This window comes from Dasypus novemcinctus, chromosome 8 (genome assembly GCF_030445035.2).
Source record: "Dasypus novemcinctus isolate mDasNov1 chromosome 8, mDasNov1.1.hap2, whole genome shotgun sequence".
Taxonomy (NCBI): Eukaryota; Metazoa; Chordata; class Mammalia; order Cingulata; family Dasypodidae; genus Dasypus; species Dasypus novemcinctus.
Genome location: NC_080680.1, coordinates 77,371,170 through 77,389,724, shown reverse-complemented (window position 1 = coordinate 77,389,724; position 18,555 = coordinate 77,371,170).

Sequence of the window (18,555 nt, the reverse complement as noted above, 5' to 3'; positions counted from 1 at the left end):
GTGTCAGCTTTGCCATATTCTTGTTCACTTCTGCTTGCATTATAATTATAGTATTGTCTTCAATCTGAGGATACTTTGCAGGAATCCTTTTTAGCCTCTTGTCCATTTTGTGCAGTTAGTTTAATTAAAATTATATAATAGAACTCATATATCCTTTTAATTGGGCATGCATAAACTGCAATGTGTTAGAATAAAGAGAAAGTGGGGGAAAAATTGTGAAACTTCTCATATTCTCCCCAAGCTGCCTCGTACCCTCTAAGGGTATCAATCCATTTTTTAATACTAGCAAAACTTGAGCTCTAATTTTCAGGAATGAGTAGAAGTTCCAGCATTTTCCCCATTCCATGCCAGTTACTGGTTTCCAACTTTGGAGAACACTGATTTAGAGTACTAGGTCACAACAACCTCTTTCTCTGTTCTTTTCAGCTTGAGTATATTGCCAAGCATTGGAGAAGAATACAGCAGAACTGGGGGGGGGGGGGGGGGGGGGGGAAGCACGAAAAAAACCCAGAAATAAAAAACAAAAAAAACCAAAAAAACAAAACCCAACAGCAACACACAAAACAAAATGAAAACCAGACTATTTGATTTTCTAGCAGCAAAAATTTCATCAAAATTATAGGGCTGCCCTGTAAAAAAAAAAGTCCACTGCCTTCCCTGTGATGGATCCTGCAGTCCTTTCCCGTGGTCAAACAAAAGCTCTGCTTCCATTTCACAGGGACACTGAGACCCTCCTATGTGCTGGGCCTGGTGAGAGGTTCTAGTTCTCCCTTTCAAGGGCAGTTGGGTGGCGGGGGTGGTGGTGGTGGAAGGAATCCTGGCTTAGGGGTCAGCAAATTTGATTCTTGCCCTGGGCCCAGTCTGTAGGTGTTTTATCCCATGCATCTAAGTGGCTTATTTGGATGATGACAGAGAAGGACATTTGTCTCTTCCTCTGACTCCACCATACGTAGGTCTTCTGAACTTTATAATACTTAAGTTTTTAAGACATTTTTATTGCATACCCTTTGTATGCCAGGCATAAATTTTTATAGTTCTGTCATAGCACTTACCATGGTGTACTATAATTGGTCTCATTACTTATCTGTGCCTCCCTGATTGTGAGTTTCTTAAATGCAGGATTGCTTCATTGATTTCTGAGTTAAAAAAACTGGTACCCTGGCCCAGAGTAAGCAATGAATAAATGATTGATGAAAGAACAAACGAGTCTCCTTGGTAAATGGGGATCTTCTAGACACTGCTAGCACCCTTCCCAATACCCTTAGAATTCACTTCTCCAATTATGCTGCTGGGTTCTGGGAGAATCCAAATACTGCCTACTTGGAAATATTGTGGTGATAATCAAATGGAAAACACACGCAAAAGTCTTCGAGTTCTCAAAATAGAAATGGTGTTACTCTTAGAATGAGTTGGTCTCAAGGGGAGTGTGGTAGACTGAATAATAACCCCCAAAATATCCAGGTCCTAATCCTCAAACCTTTGCATGTTATCTTATATGGCAAAAGGGGCATTGCAGATGCGATTAAGTTAAGGATGTGAGATGGGGAGATTATCCTGGATTATCCCAGCAGACTCTAAATGTGATCATGAGTGATGGAGGCAGAAGGAGATTTGACAGAGAAGAAGGCAGCAATGTGACTGCTGAAGCAAGATGGTACGCTGCTGACTTTGAAGATGCAGGAAGGGGCTGTGAGCCAAGGAGTGCAAGGAATGCAGCCCTGGAAGCTGGAAGAGGCAGAGAAATGGATTCTTTCTTAGAGAGCACAGCCAGCTGACTCCTTGACTGTTGCCCAGTGGAACTGAATTTGTACTTCCCATCTCCGTTACTGTAAGAGAGTAAACGTGTGTTGTTGTAAACTCCCAAGTATATGGCAACTTGTTTCAGCAGCCATAGGAGACTAATACAAGGAAGGTTCAGCTTACCACCCCTAACCCACTCCAGTGGATGGCAGGGTGGGGTGGAGGGGTAGGAGTCATCACCATCATCTCCTAAGAATCCTGCCCACTCTTCATTCCTTTGTCTTCAAATAAAGCAAGACCAACCTGTGCTGTCTTCACCCCCTTGGAGGGCAGATCTAGACCACAGGCTCAAGAGGAATTTCCACTGTGTTTCAAGGACAACAGAAGGCTTTTTTGGACTAACTGAAGTAAATCAACAAGCATTAAGGGAGGAGGGACAAGATGGCATTGGAGTAAGTGCACCTACATCATCTTTCTTACAAAAAATGCTGAGTGGGGGCCAAATCCTGCCAGAGTGAACAGGAGGCTTCAGGGCATCAACCTGGAGAGACTGCAACAAAAATAGTGATTGCTCAAGGTGATGCCAGCTTGTTTCTCATTTGCCGTGTTTCCTCTTCCTTGATTTCCTCTTTTCTGTGTGTACTGATTTTGACTACCAACACTATCTCTTTTCCCTCCTATATCTTTCTGTCTTCTGCCTCTGTTGTTTCTCTTACATTCCTCCTCTCTTGTTTAGCCCCCAATTTTTCTGGCTTTTTATTTCTAACACTTCTATTCTGTGTTCTATCTTTTATTAACTCTATTTTTGTGCTTTCTTTTCTCTTTCCCTCTCTCCTCATCATACTGGTCTTTTCATTCTTACTATATTCTTCTCCACATTCAGTTTCCCATTTCATTACAGGTACTCCACTTTTTTATTCCTGTAATTCTGCACTGCTTGCTTGAGTTTAATATTCATTTTCCTATGTCTTATATGGTTCTTCTGCTAATTTTACTATCAATATTACTATTACATATTACATATTTTCTTTTCTTACCTCTTTTCCTTTCTCTGGCCCTAATCTTTTTCCTTCAAGGGAAATTAGACAACAACAAGGAAATAGAATAAGAAGAACAAAGTGTCAAAGAGAAAACTTAGCACACACACACAAAAAACAGCACCTAAATAAAACCCAAAACTAGACAGAGAAGCTAATCAACTGAACAAACACATCAAGATAAAATGATGACCAGATAGCAACAAAAACATACAAACCATGCTGATAATCAGGAAGACATGGCCCAATCCAGTGAACAAACTGAAAACCAAGAAGAGGAACAGAACATCAAACAACTAATCAAAGCTGTCCAAACAAATATCATGGGCCAACTTAATGCAGTGAAGGAAGAGATTAAGGATATTAAGAAAACACTTGGAGAGCATACTGAAGACACTGTAAACATACACAAAAAGATAACGATATGATGGTGATGAGTGGCACAGTAAGAAGTCAAAAATACACTCTCAGCAAATAAAAGTAGATTTGAACAGGCAGAGGAAAGAGTTAGTGATGTGGAAGACAGTACATCTGAAATCAAGCAGGTAGTAGAATTGATAAATAAAAAGATAGAAAAAATCCAGCAAGAACTTAGGGATCTGAATGACAATACAAAACACACAAACATAGGCATTATAGGCATCCCAGAAGGAGAAGAGAGGGGAAAGAGGACCGAAGGAGTGTTGGAGGGAATAATGGCTGAAAACTTCCCAAACCTATTGAGGGAGATGGATGTATATGTCCAGGAAGTGCAGCATATCCCAAACAGTATAAATCCCAACATGCTTACTCCAAGTTATCCAATGCTCAAGACAGAGAAAATACTGAAGGCAGAAGAAAAAGAGAACCATCACATACAAGCTCAATAAGATTAAGTGCTGATTTGTCACCATAGAGGCAAGAAGACAGTATTATGACATACTAAAAGGAAAAAATTTCCAGCCAAGAATACTCTATCTGGCACAGCTGGCATTCAAAAATGATGGAGAATCCAAAATATTCACAAACAGAAGCTAAGAGAGTATGCCAATAAGAAACCTGCCCTTCAAGAAATACTAAAGGGAGTTCTGCAGGTTGAAAGAAAAAAACAGGAGAGACAGAGTTGGAGGAGAGTTCAAGAACAACTAAAAAGACAAAAAGAGAGATAAAAACAACATATGACATACATAAATCCGAAGAAAATATGGCTAATGTAAGTAATTCTTTGAGAGTAATAACTCTGAATGTTAATAGATTAAACTCACCAGTCAAGAGACACAGATTGGCAGAATGGATAAAGAAATATGACCCATCTATATGCTGTCTACAAGAAATCTACCTTAGACCCAGGGATTCAAGGAAGTTGAAAGTGAATGGCTGGAAAACAATCTTACAAGGAAACGATAACCATAAAAGGGCAGGAGCTATACTAATATTGCACAAATAGACTTTAAATGCAAAACTATTGCGAGAGAAAAAGATGGACACTATAAATTAGTAAAAGGGGTAATCTTTCAAGAAGAAAGAAAAATCATAAACATTTATGCACTGCCGCAACCAGCTCACAATAAGTTGGCTCGAAGGGAAGGCAACACAAAACTTTATGAAATAAAGGGATGGAGAGAGAGACGAGAGAGGAGATAAAGATGGGACCAGGGACTCATAGCTTCTGGAACTGGGAGGCTCGACCCTAGTTTCCACCTTGTATTTATTTGAAACTACTAAGAAGCTATTTGCTATTAGAACTGCAACATCATCTACAACAATAGAGAACAACTGCAACATCTAACAACTGCAACATCTACAATAGAATAGGTGTAACATTTACAGTAAGGAACAGGTAAGCCAGTTTCCTACAACATTTCTCCTTTTTTGTTTTTGCAAAGTCTATGTAAATGACATTTCACTGATTAACAAAGCTTCCTGCATGATATTTTCACTTTTAGTTTGAACAATACTCGTTAAATTTTTTTCTCAATATATTCCATCCCAGGATTGTTTAAACTTAAAACAAGAGATTTACATCAAGGTACATTTATATATCACTTAAATTCATCAAATCACTTAAGTACACAATATGTTACATTATTAAAGTTCTGATTAGTATTCAAGCATTTTGTACATAATCCATAACTGCTGTAGATTAAATAATAACAACAACAAACAATAAGCCTTCTAACTAGCAGACATTTAATAAATAGACTTTCATTTCTCATGGGCTTAATAGTCCCAACTGGCAAGGGTATATAGGCAAGTACTTGACATTAGTACTAGCCACACCCAATTCACAGGCTAAGTCAATACAAATTCCATTAACTTGAGAAAACATTGTATTTATCAATTTCAGCAGAAAGTATAGTTTTGTCTTACCTAAACATTTAAGAATTCAATTGAGCAGCAGGGACCATACAGCTTGTCTCAATTATTTGCCTCTTCCAGGCCCTAAAACTACCATTGTCTCTCATGTTTCTTAGTAGGGTCACTGCCACAGGTTTCTTCTCTGCAGCCAGATTCACTGGCATCAGGCCAGGGCAGAAAGCCTTGAAGAACTGTAGAAGTCCATTGCTGACCTTTTCACACAGTTTTTGCACTTTTTGTATTAATTCAGGCTTGTTTTACTTTTATAAAACACATCTCACTGAATGCTACCACAATACTTTTCCAACTTGCTATATGCATACTCGTTATGTCCTGCATATCTCCATATTAACCATTTTGTTTTAGGACAAAATACACCTATAACATTTCAGTTAGTATTCCCACAAACTTTTTACCTTTTTTTTGATATTCACTTAACTTTTATATCCTTCATTTCATCCTTCCTTTCTCTCTTTTTCTCTTCTTTCCTTCCTCTTTCTTTTTTCCTCCCTTTCTTTCTCTCTTCCTCCCTTTCTTTCTTTCACTTCCTTTTTTCCTTCCTTTCTTTCTCTTCCTTTTTTCCTCCCTTCCTCTCTCCTTTCTCCTTTTTGCCTTTCTCTTTTTCTTTTTTCCTTTCACACACACTGAAACAATTACAACATACACACTGACACTGAACAAACACAAAAGCAGTTCCAAATCTATTAATCTAGAATTTCTTCATTGCTTCCTTTTATAATTCAACATTACTCTTCCAGTTCTCCTCCTCTCAATTTCCTTCTTAATCTCTTTCTGTCCCCAAGCCATACTTGCTTTATGATGCCATGCTTGAACAAGTTCTGTAGTTTAGATACTTTGATGTAAAGTCATTCTAGTCTTTGGAATGAGACCCAGCTGTGCAGTTTCCAGTGTCTCTCTCTCCATCTGCATGACTGAAAGTTCTGGGTCCCACAGGAACTTTTGTCGTCTCATGGCGTTCAGGGTATGGCTTTATTCGACGAGCTGGTGCACACATAGGACATTCTCTATCTCCTGGGGAAATACAAGCAAACCCTCAAGGACTTGGAAGGCTTTCCAAACTGCTCGGAACTCTGCGCCATTACACCAACTTTAGTTTCACTTGAGGAGATCCTTCTTCCCTTCCAACCCTTATTTGGAGCCCCACATTGGGCACCAGTTGCAGCAATTAGGGTGGCTCAAAGGGAAGGCAACACAGAACTTAAGAAATAAAGGGACAGAGAGAGACACAAGAGAGGAGATAAAGATGGGACCAGGGACTCACAGCTTCTGGAACTGAGAACCTTGACCCTAGTTTCCACCTCATATTGGAAACTACTAAGCAGCTGTTTGCTATTAGAACTGCAATATCATTTACAATAATAGGGAACAACTGCAACATCTAACAACTGCAACATTACAATAGAATAGGTATAACATTTACAATAAGGAACAGGTAAGCCAGTTTCCCACAACAATGCACCTAACCAGGGAGCCTCAAAATACACATGGACACACTGGAAAAATTAGTGGAGAAATAAGCGCCTCTACAATTATAGTGGGGGAATTTAATACACCATTATCACCATTAGACAGAACATCTCAACAGAGAATCAATAAAGAAAGAAAGACTTTGAATAATATATTAGAGGATCTGGACCTAATAGACATACACAGAACACTACACCTAGATACAGCAGGATATACATTCTTCTAAAGAACACATGGATCATCTCCAAGATAGACCACATGCTTGCCCACAGAGAAAGTCTCAATAAATCAGAAAGATTAAACTTATATAATGTAATTAATGGAATGAAGCTGGAAATCTGGAAAGGCCAGAGATCCAGATTAGGCACCAAGACATGGAAGTTAAACAACACACACCTATATGAACAGTGGGTCAAGAGGAACTCTCAAAAGAAATCAATAACTACCTTGAAACTAATGAAAAAGACAACACAGCATATGAAAACTTATGGGATGCAGCAAAACTGTACTGAGAGGGAAATTCATAGCCATAAATTCATATATTTAAAATGAAGAAAGAACTAAAATCTAAGACCTAACTGCACACTTGGAGAAATTAGTGAAAAAACAACAAACTAATCTCAAAGGAAAAAGAAAGAAAAAAATAACAAAGATCAGAGCTGAACTAAATGAAATAGAAAATAATAAAGCACTAGAAAAAATAAAACAAAGAACTGGTTCTTTGAGAAAAATCAATAAAATCAAGAAACACTTAGCTAGACAAACAAAGAAAAAAGAGAGAAGATGCAAATACAGAAAATAAGAAATGAGAAAGGGGATATCACCACTGACTGTACAGAAATAAAGAGTATCATAGGAGGATACTTTAAAAGTTGTATGCAAAAAGGACAATTTAGAGGAAATGGGCAAGTTTCCAGAAACACATAAGCAGCCTATATTGATGAAAGAAGAAAATGATGATCTCAACAAACCAAACACAAGTAAAGAGATAGAAGCAGTCATTAAAAACCTCCCAACTAAGAAGAGCCCAGGGCCAGATGGCTTCACAGGTGAATTCTACCAAACATTCCAGAAAGAACTAACACCAACATTGCTTAAACTCTTCCAAAAATCAAAATAGAAGGAGCAATGCCTAACTCATTCTATGATGTCAATATTACCCTGATGCCAAAGTCAAACAAAGATGCTGCAAGAAAGGAAAATTACAGACCAATCTCTCTAATAAACCTAGATCCTCAACAAAATACTTGCTAATCATATTCAGCAACACATCAAACGAATTGTACACCATGACCAAGTGGGTTTCATCCCTGGTATGCAAGGATGGTTCAACATAAGAAAATCAATCATTGTAATACATCACATAAATAGATCGAAAGAAAAAAACCACATGATCATATCTATAGACACAGAAAAAGCTTTTGACAAAATACAGCACCCTTTCCTGATAAATACACTGCAAAAGATAGGAATAGAAGGAAACTTGCTGAACACGATAAAAGGTATATATGAAAAACCCACAGCTAACGTCATATACAATGGTGAAATCCTAAAATCTTTCCCTCTAAGATCAGGAACAAGACAAGGATGCCCACTATCACCCCTCTTATTTAACATTGTGTTAGAAGTACTTGCTCAAGCACTGAGGTAAGAAACAGATATAAAAGGTATCGAAATTGGAAAGGAAGAAGTAAAAATTTCACTATTTGCAGATGACATGATCCTATACATAGAAAGCCCTGAGAAATCTACAACAAAGCTTCTAGAACTTATAAATGAGTTCAGTAAAGTCACAGGTTATAAGATCAATGCACAAAGTCAGTAGCATTTCTGTACACCAATAATGAGCAATCTGAGGAGGAAATCAAGAAAGAAATACCATTTACACAGCAAATAAAAAAATCAAATATCTAGGAATAAATTTAACTAAAGATGTAAAAAGACTTGTACACAGAAAACTACACAACACTGTTAAAGGAAATCAAAGATAACTTAAATAAATGGAAGAATATTCCCTGTTCATGGATAGGAAGACTAAATATCATTAAGATGTCTACCCTACCAAAACTGATCTACATATTTAATGCAATCCCAATAAAAATCAACACAGCATTTTTTAATGAACTGGAAAAACTATGAAATTTATTTGTAAGGGAAAGAGGCTCTAAATAGCCAAAGACATATTGAAAAAGAAAAATGATATTAGAGGAATCATACTATCTGACTTTAAAACATACTACAAATATATAGTGGCCAAAATGGCATGATACTGGCAGAAGGGTAGATATACTGACCAATGGAACTAAATTGAGAGTTCTGATATAGGTCCTTGCATATACAGTCATCTGTTATGTAAGCCCACTCAACTGGGAATGAAGGGCCTCTTTAACAAATGGTACTTAGAGAACTGGATATCCATATGCAAAAGAATGAGAGAGGAACACCACCTCATACCTTATACAAAAATCATCTCAAGCTGGAGCAAGATCTGAAAATAAGAGCCAAGACCACAAAGACCTTGGAAGCCAGTATAAGGAAGCATCTATGGGACCTTGTAATAGGAAATGGCTTCATGAACTTCACACCCAAAGCATGAGCAATGAAAGAAAAAATAGATAAATGGGACCTCCTTAAAATTTTAAAACCTTTTGCACCTCAGAGGAGTTTATCAAGAAAGTGAAAAGACAGCCTACCCAAATGAGAGAAAATATTTGGTAACCGTATATCTGATAGGAGCCTAATATCTGTCATATATAAAGAAATCCTATATTTCAAAAATAAAAAGACAAAGCAATCTTTTGAACAGAGGCTTCTCTAAAGATGAAATACAAATGTCTAAAAAGCACATGAAAAGATGTTCAACATCACTAGCTTTTAGGGAAATGCAAATCAAAACTACAATGAGATACCATCTTACACCCATTAGACTGGCAGCTATTAAAAAATCAGAGGACTACAAGTGTTGGAGAGGATGTGGAGGAATGGGAACCCTCATCCACTACTGGTGGGAATGTAGAAGGATCCAGCCATTGTGGAGGACAGTTTGATGGTTCCTCAAAAAATTAGCTATAGATTTGCCATGTGGAACTGCTGAGTATATACCCAGAAGAACTGAAAACAAGGACATAAATATTCATAATGGCATTATTCACTATTGCCATAAGTTGGAATCAACCCAAATGCCCATCAACAGATGAATGGATAAACAAAATGTGGTATATACATACAATGGAATACAACTCAGCTGTAAGAAGAAATATAGTACTAACACATAGGATAACATGGATGAATCTTGAGGACCTTGTGTTGAGTGAAGCAAGCCAGGCATTGAAAGACAAATACTACATGACCTCTCTGATATGAATTAAGCAAATCAAGCTGTCTCAGAGAGCTAGAGACTGGCAGATAGGCTTACAGGAAATGGGGGGCAGGGGAGAGGAAGGTTGTGAGCCATTGCCCACATGGGAAAAATCTATGATAAAATGGAGGCATGCAGTAAAGGGATAAGACAGGGGCATTGGGATATTATTGGGTTGGGCTTTGCAGTCTTGAGGAGTGCTAGGGTTGGGAGGATGGGTCAGATGGTCCATGGAATTGGGGGGATGGTTGTCCTTCAGGCAGTGAAACTTGGTTGTCACTGAGGGCCTCGGAGATGGGATGGGGAGAGGAATAGAGTAGATGGAAGAGGGGTAACTGATGGTCAATGGAGGTGTTCTGCATGATCATGTGATGGATGCAGGCCATGCTAAATTTCACCAAAAATTTGTAGAAGTGTATGGTCTAAAATGTAAATCATAATTTAAACCATAATGTAACTAAAAATTTATAACAGTACAGTCTAAAATGTAAACCATAATGTAAATCATAATGTTACCATGGTTGGCAGCTATGTTTCAATATTTGTATACTAGTTGTAGCAAATGTAACATCCCCATGTAAAAAGATCATTGCTGGGGTGCTGGGTATGTGGGAGCCCCTACATGTGACTTTACTGTGACCTAAAACTTTTTTGAAGACATTTAAAAAAAATTAAGACATTGAGGAAGAAATGGAAGAGATTGCTTTGCCACTGTACCTACAAGGCAACAACTATTATAGGGATGAAAGGCAAAATGTCAAAAATTTTGTATAGTTTTCATTTTTTAATATCCTAATTTATTTTTTACTTTAGTTTTTCTAAATTATTATGTGTTTTATTTCTAATCTTTAAACCTATCATTACTATTTCATTTCCCTATTAATTGAATTTGACAATATATTAGGCTTCATTTTTGAAGAAGTTTTGGATCACGGAGGGGTTCAACTATGACAGGGGAGGAGCATTGGTGGGGGGGTGTAATTGATGGGGGATGCATGGGTGGGGGGGAGTCTTCCAGGGCTTGCATATAAGGTATATAGATATGTTCAGGTGTTCATTGGGTATTGACAGAGTGGGTAGAGTTTCATATGAAAACTGAGGGAGTGCTAAGTTCCCATCCTGGGGTGCTCTGTCACATCCCCCAATGGAATAGCAACAATCCCCCAAGTGCAAGGGCAAAGATGAGTGAAGAAGGATGGTCCAATAATGGGTCCTTGATACTGATGACTATGCTTATGAGCCTGTGTGCTTAAAATACCAACTTGGCCTAGAGTTGCAGGGTCCCTAAAAGTTACCTCCTGAGATCCTCCATGTTGCTCAAATGTGGCCACTCTCTAAGCCAAACTCAGCATATAAATGCATTATCTTCCCCCCAGTGTTGGGCATGACTCCCAGGGATGAACCTTCCTGGCACTGAGGGATTACAAACACACTCCAGCTGGTGATGCAACTAGAAAAAGATCTTGAATAAAAGGGGAGAAATGGTGAAGACAAATGAGTTTATATGGTTAAGAGACTTCAAAATGAGTCAGGAGGTCATCAGAGGGGTTGCACTTATGCACTTCTCAGCTGGAACTCAAAGATAGCCAAAGTAGATGCAACCCCCGGTAGTGGTTCTTCTGAAGACTAGGAGACACCCAGGTCCTACAGTTATGGCAGATAGCTCTGGAGTTCAGTGCCTTGCCAGTGGGTCCTACTTTGGAATTTGTGCTCCTGAGCATGATGGAATTGGACTTAGATGTGACTTCACTACACATGCCTCTTCTGTTACTTTTACTGAACCTGTGGTTGGTGCTGGGATTGGTGTATGCCCAAGAGACTTGAATCTCTAGACTGTCCATATGGCAGCTGGGCCCTGAGCCTCAGCAGAGTTGCAACACATACTCTCTAGTTCTTTGGACTTAACCCAGGTCAGCTAACAAGGAGGTGAGGATGGTCAAACACCACACCAAAGAACAGAGAGAGTCTACAATTGCAAGCAGGAGAATCCCATCCATCAGCCATGAGGGATCTAAGTCCCCTCTCAATTTAGAGGTGGAGTGGGCATTGCCATTCCAGGATCCTCAGGATGGAGGGTTAAAATATGGATAAGAGTGGACTAGTATTCTACTATAGAATTATTGTGACTCTAGCAATGGAAGAAACTATATCATTGATGTGGAGGCAGTGGCCATGGGAATTGCTGAAGGCAGGGAGAGGGAAAAAGAGATGTGATTTGGGGGCATTTTCGGGACTTGGAGTTTTCATGGAAGATATTGAAGGGACAGATGGAGGTCATTATATATCCTGCCATAACCCACTGAAGGGACTAAGAGAGAGTGTAAACTACAATGTAAACTATAATCCATGCTGTACAGTAGTGCTCCAAAATGTAATCATCAAATGTAATGAATGTACCACACTAATGAAAGAAGTTGTTCATGTGAGAGTGATGTGGGCTACGGGTGGAAGGCTGTTCGTCTCTTCGTAGATAACCTAAGCTGTATGTGTCCTGACCTGTGGGTGTGGGACAGTGAGAGGCTACAGCCCTGCCCTTGGTGACCATGGCAATGACTCCAGTCCTGGAGAAACAGTTTAGCAATGCAAACTCTATAAACTTTAAATATCCAGGAAAAATGCAAACCAAATGTGCTAAAAGCTTTTCTAGAATGTATGAAGTCCATGCTAAAAGCTTATCTAAGATGTGGAAGACATATGCTAATTCAAGCTTATTGAGCACTGAAACAAAGAACCATTTGGCCCTTCCTCTGTATAAAAGGAACTCAAAAATCTTGTTCAGGGCTCGGATTTTGGAATGAGAAGCTCCGAGCCCGGCCGGTCATAAATAAATCATTTCTCCTTCCCAAAAATTATTCCTGAGTCCTGGCCTTTCTATGTGCAAATAACTGAACCTCTTGACTTCTACAAGAGGAGTAGGGGATGTGGGGATTGGGGTATACGGAAACCTCTCATATTTTTTAATGTGACATTTTGTGTGATCTATGTATCTTAAAAAAAGGATAATAAATAATAATATAAAACAAACAAACAAAAAACAAAAATTAAAATGAAATTATAAATATGCATTGAGAAAGTTAAGTCTAGAACCCCGGTATCTGGCCCCAGTTCCAGGCTGTTATTAAAATGAACTTTAATGATCAACCATGTTCCTTCTCACATCAGGACTCATATCCCGAAACCAGCAAATAGGATCTTCGTTGTTGTTCTGGGCTGTGTGTTTTTCTTTTATTTTCAGCCCAAACCATGTAGAGTTCCTATGAAATGTATCTGCCTGACTGCCTCCTCCTTCCCTTTAGGATCCACACCGTGCTGGGAAGGGCCACTGCATCCTTTTTTACCAGTGTCCAAAGCTGGACCTTTTAAAAGACTTAAAACAGTGTTTTTGAGATAATTGGGGGAACTCGAATATGAAACGATATCTCAGAGTTATTGTTAATTTTGTTAGGTATGATGGGCATTATGGTTGGGTAAGAACAGGAGGGAGGAATGGAGGGAGGGAAAGAAAAAGGAAAGGAAAGGAAGGGAGGGCAGAAGAAAAAGGGGCAAACAAATCAACTATGGAAAACCTTGACAGTTATTAAATTTAGGTGATAAGCATACAGTTGTTCATTGTATTAAGCGCTAGAAAAAAATGATTATGAGCACAGATGCTGCAGTTGCCTGGATTCCAATCTAGTTGCCTCCACTCTCTAGCTGTGTGAACATGAGCAAGTTACTCAACCTCTCTGTCTTGGTTTACTTATAGATAAAATGAATATAGTAATGATGCTCACCTCAAAGGACTGTTGAGAAGACTTGATAAGATTATACTCCTGAAGCACTGAGAATAATATTTCTGGCACAGAGCACCACAAATGTTAACTGTTAGTATTACTTTTAGTATTGTCTGTTACAGTAGTACAGTGATTCTCAAGCAGAGGCTATTTTGCTCCCTAGAAGACCTTTGGAAATTTCTAGAAACATTCTTGGTTGTCACAAGTTGGGAGCGCAGCTAGAGGCTAAACATCTTACAATGCACAGGACAGCGCCTCACAGCAAAGAATTATCCAGTCCAAAATATCAATAGTGAGAAAATGCACTAGTGAACAAGCATATTGTAAAAATATTAGAAAGTACAGATTAGCAAAATGAACAGTAAAAATTACCTGTAACTGCACCTTTCAGAAATAATCGCTATCCAAAATTGGAAACTTAAAAAAAGAAAATGATGCCTTCATCAAAATTGAGGTACATAATAAAGATAAAGCTACTTCATCTCACTGCTTTCAGGTCTCACCTGTCCTCATTTCTTCGAAAATATCACAATTTAGAGAAAGTTGCCCAACATCTTCAGACTTTTGTTAAGTGTACCATTTGGTATTTGACTAGACTATTAGCTTCTGGTCTAGTATATGTTAGAATGAACATAAAGAAGCCACTTGAGGCGGTGGACTTGGCCCAGTGGTTAGGGCGTCCGTCTACCACATGGGAGGTCCACAGTTCAAACCCCGGGCCCCCTTGACCCGTGTGCAGCTGGCCCATGCACAGTGCTGATGCGCGCGAGTGCCCTGCCACGCAGGGGTGTCCCCGTGTAGGGGAGCCCCACGCACAAGAAGTGCGCCCCATAAGGACAGCCGCCCAGCACGAAAGAAGTGTAGCCTGCCCAGGAATGGTGCTGCACACACGGAGAGCTGACCCAACAAGATGATGCAACAAAAAGAAACACAGATTTCCTTGCCGCTGACAACAACAGAAGCAGACAAAGAAGATGCAGCAAATGGACACAGAGAACAGACAACTGGGGTTGGGGGGAAGGGGAGAGCAATAAATAAAAAAATAAATTAGTTAATTAAATTAAATTTAAAAAAAATCCTATTTAAAAAAAATAAAAAAGAAGCCACTTGAAGTCATGAGTGATCCATTTCAGAAATGTTGGTGGGATCCTACCCTGATATCAGTTTTCCAGGGAACAATTTGGTAAATTATATCAAAAGACTTAAGGTTTTTTTTTTTTTCAGGAGGTACTTGGGATTGAACCTGGGACTGCATACATGGGAAACAGGCGCTCAACCACTGAGCTACACCCACTCCCTCTTTTTTTTTTTTTTAAGTCTGTGGCTTAATTTAGGTTTCATTGTTTGTGTTGTGCAGTTCCATGGGTATATTTTAAAATTTTTTTTTATTCTAGCAACATATATGCAACCTAATCAAAAGCTTTTTAAAACTCTAAAAACTTTGACTCGAACTTTCCACCTCTAAAAATTTATCCTAAAGAAATAATCAAACAGGGAAGCGGACTTGGCCCAGTGGTTAGGGCGTCCGTCTACCACATGGGAGGTCCGTGGTTCAAACCCCAGGCCTCCTTGACCCGTGTGGAGCTGGCTCACGTGCAGTGCTGATGCGCTCAAGGAGTGCTGTGCCATGCAGAGGTGTCCCCCACATAGGGGAGTCCCACGCGCAAGGAGTGAACCCTATAAGGAGAGCCGCGCAGCGCGAAAGAAAGTGCAGCCTGCCCAGGAATGGTGCCACACACACAGAGAGCTGATACAGCAAGATGATGCAACAAAAAGAAACACAGATTCCCATGCTGCTGACAACAACAGAAGCGGACAAAAGAACATGCAGCAAAACAGACACAGAGAACAGACAACTGGGTTGGGGGGGAAGGGGAGAGAAATAAATAAATAAATCTTTAAAAAAAAAAAGAAAGAATCAAACAAATGCATGAAGATGTTTGTACAGATGGTTCACTGTGTTAATGTTTATAAATGTGAAAAATTGGACTTGACCTAAATTGGAAACAACTAACAAAAGAGAATTGATTGGTTGCATTCTGGACTGTCCAATAAAATACCATTCAATTACTTAAAAGAATAATTTTTCTCTATGTGTATTTACATGGAAAGGTAGTCATAACTTATTAAGCAAAACAATACCGCAGGAAAGGTCTGGAAGAGCTAATGTGTTAAAGATGGTTTTGCGAAGGCCATGGGTGAACACACGAGGTGAAGTATCAGAAAACACGCAGGTCCCTCCACCTCCTGGCATTCTGTGGAGAAGGGTGCTTTGGCCAACGTGCAGCTGGGTTAGGTTGGGACTATGCACAGTGGAGGGACCTCAACCCTTTTTAAAAATCAATAGTTTTTAATTTTATTTTTAAGTTTATCTCTCCCTCCCCCAGATGGTTCTCTTGTTTGTCTGCTCAGTGTTTTCTCTCCTTCTCCAGGAGCCACTGGGCACTGAGCCTGGGACCTCCCACATGGGAGGTGAATGCCCAGTGGCCTGAGCCACATTCATTCCCCATGGGTTGCAGTGCATCTTCTGGATTGTGGCATCTGCTCGTTGTGGTGGGTGCAGCATCTGCTCGTATTCTTTTAGGAGGGACCAGAACCTGAACCCAAGACCTCCCATGTGGTAGGTGGGTGCCCAACTGATTGAGCCACATCTGCTTCCCCCACCCCTTTCTAATGGACCTAGGATGGCCCTGTCAAGGGGTAACAAATATTTTGCACTCAGGGGGCGAGTAGTCTGCTCTTAGGTATAGCTTTTGGAGCTCTGGGAAACTCAGCTGTGAGAAACCAGGAGTTTTTGGCTCCCTGGTGCTGGGGAAAGTTGGTTTGGGTACAGCCCGAAGTGTTCCAGCTAGCTCATCAGCCCAGAAAGGGTATGGGGGTCATTCACCAGACAATCCTGTTGTCTCGGCAAAAGGTGGTGACATTTTGGATCACTCTAATTCTTTTCCTCTTCTTGTCTGTTTTAATTAAATTTTCTATATTTCCTACAATGTGCTGTTGGTATAATAAAAAAATAAGTGGCAAGAAAAAGGGGATGAGGTGAAGACCCTTTATAATCTATGCGGGAGGCTCTGGACCAGGAGTCAGCAGGTCTGCCTCTGGTCTCATTCTTCACTGTTTTTTGCAACCATAAAATGAGTGGGCTGTACCAGATGATCTGAGAACCCTTTAAGCCCTAAGCACTTAATGATTCTAATCGTTTATTCACTGTCACTGGCAATTTCTGTAGTTACTAATGACCTGTAAAATTCCCTGGGGGTTTCAGTGACTGGTATTTGACCAGGGGGAGTTTCATCTCGGTTATCAGGCAACCCTTCCCCTGGCCTTCTCCCTCCTCTTTTTCTACCTGGGTTTCTCTCCGCCTCTCAGGAGGTTTGTGTGGCTTAATTAACTCAGATCAGTCAAGTGCTTTTGAGAGTCTGAGTTAAGTCAAAGTTTTGCTATGAATAATAGCTCATTGGGAACTCAGATCACTCACAGGATTACTTGCAGGAGATCTTAGTCTTGTTGCATGTTTAACTGGAAGCCTATTGGGTCTAACGGGCAACATCTGCTCCTTGGAGGAAAAAGTGGTATAAGGGAGCATCCGAAAGCTCCGAGTCCTGTGCACAAATGTGCTGGGGATTTGGAGATGTGCTTGAGGCTGAGTGAAGGAATTGGGGGAAATGAAATTCCTCACAGGTAAAGTATGTTTTGGAGGTTGGGATGGGAGGTTCTTTTTTCTTAGGCTTTAGGGGAAATGCCCTCCTCCAATCTTTTCCCAGGGGTTGTTTGAGGGCAGAGGGTAGGAAAAGTCACTGAGGCCCCTCTAAATGAGGCAGTTTAACTGATGTGGGCTATGGGTGGGAGGCTCTTTGTCTCTTTAGAGATAACCTAAGCTGTCTGTCCTGACTTGTGGGTGTGGGATGGTAGGAGGCTGCAGTCCTGCCCTTGGTAACCATGGCAATGACTCCAGTCCCCGGAGGCCATTTAGCAATGCAAACTCTATATACATACCAGTCAGTCCAGGGAAACTCTGATGGTGGTGATGCCAAAACTTAAGGGAACTTGGACTTGGCCTCGAATGGGAAATATAGCCTGTGCATAAATTCAGAATCATCTAATTCTGTATCCAAGTGTGCCTAGTCTCTAGAAATCCAGTAAAGTGATATGGGCTTTGAATGTTCAGAAAGGATGTAAGACTGAATGTGTATTCAAGGTTGCATCCAGACAGAATGTGGGCAAGATGCTAATTCAAGCTCACCTGAGGTGTGGGCGATAAGTTAATTCAAAACCTACCTAGTACTCAGGCAAAGGCTTAACTAACAAAGAAAGTAGTTTTCTTTGATAAAAACACCATTTGACTCCCCACCCTGTATAAAAGGAACTTGAAAATCTTGTTGGCTCAGGTTTGAAACAGAAAGCACCCAAGTCTGGTCGGCTGTCAATAAATCATTTTTCCCTCTCAAAATCATTCCTGAGTCCTGGCCTTTCTATACGCAAATAATTGAACCTCTCTCAACTTCTACAACATAACCATCACCGGCTCCCACTCTGGGGAGCACAGCTGGGCAGTGGAGGATCTTAGGAGGAAGGACTGGGGAGAGCTTGAGGTCACAGGCCTGCTGGGTCCAGTCGGGAGGTTTCAGCTTGCAGCCAACCCCTTATTCAATGAGTATTAGTCAAATTGCTTCTAAGCTCCTGATGTTATCTTGCTGCTTGAAGCTGTTCTGATCAACAAAAAGCGTAGGTGTCGTCTGAAAATATACACTCACTTTTCAGCATCTAGACTCTGTTTTAGAGAATTGACTATTTTTTAAACATCTCAAGGATGAACAAAATA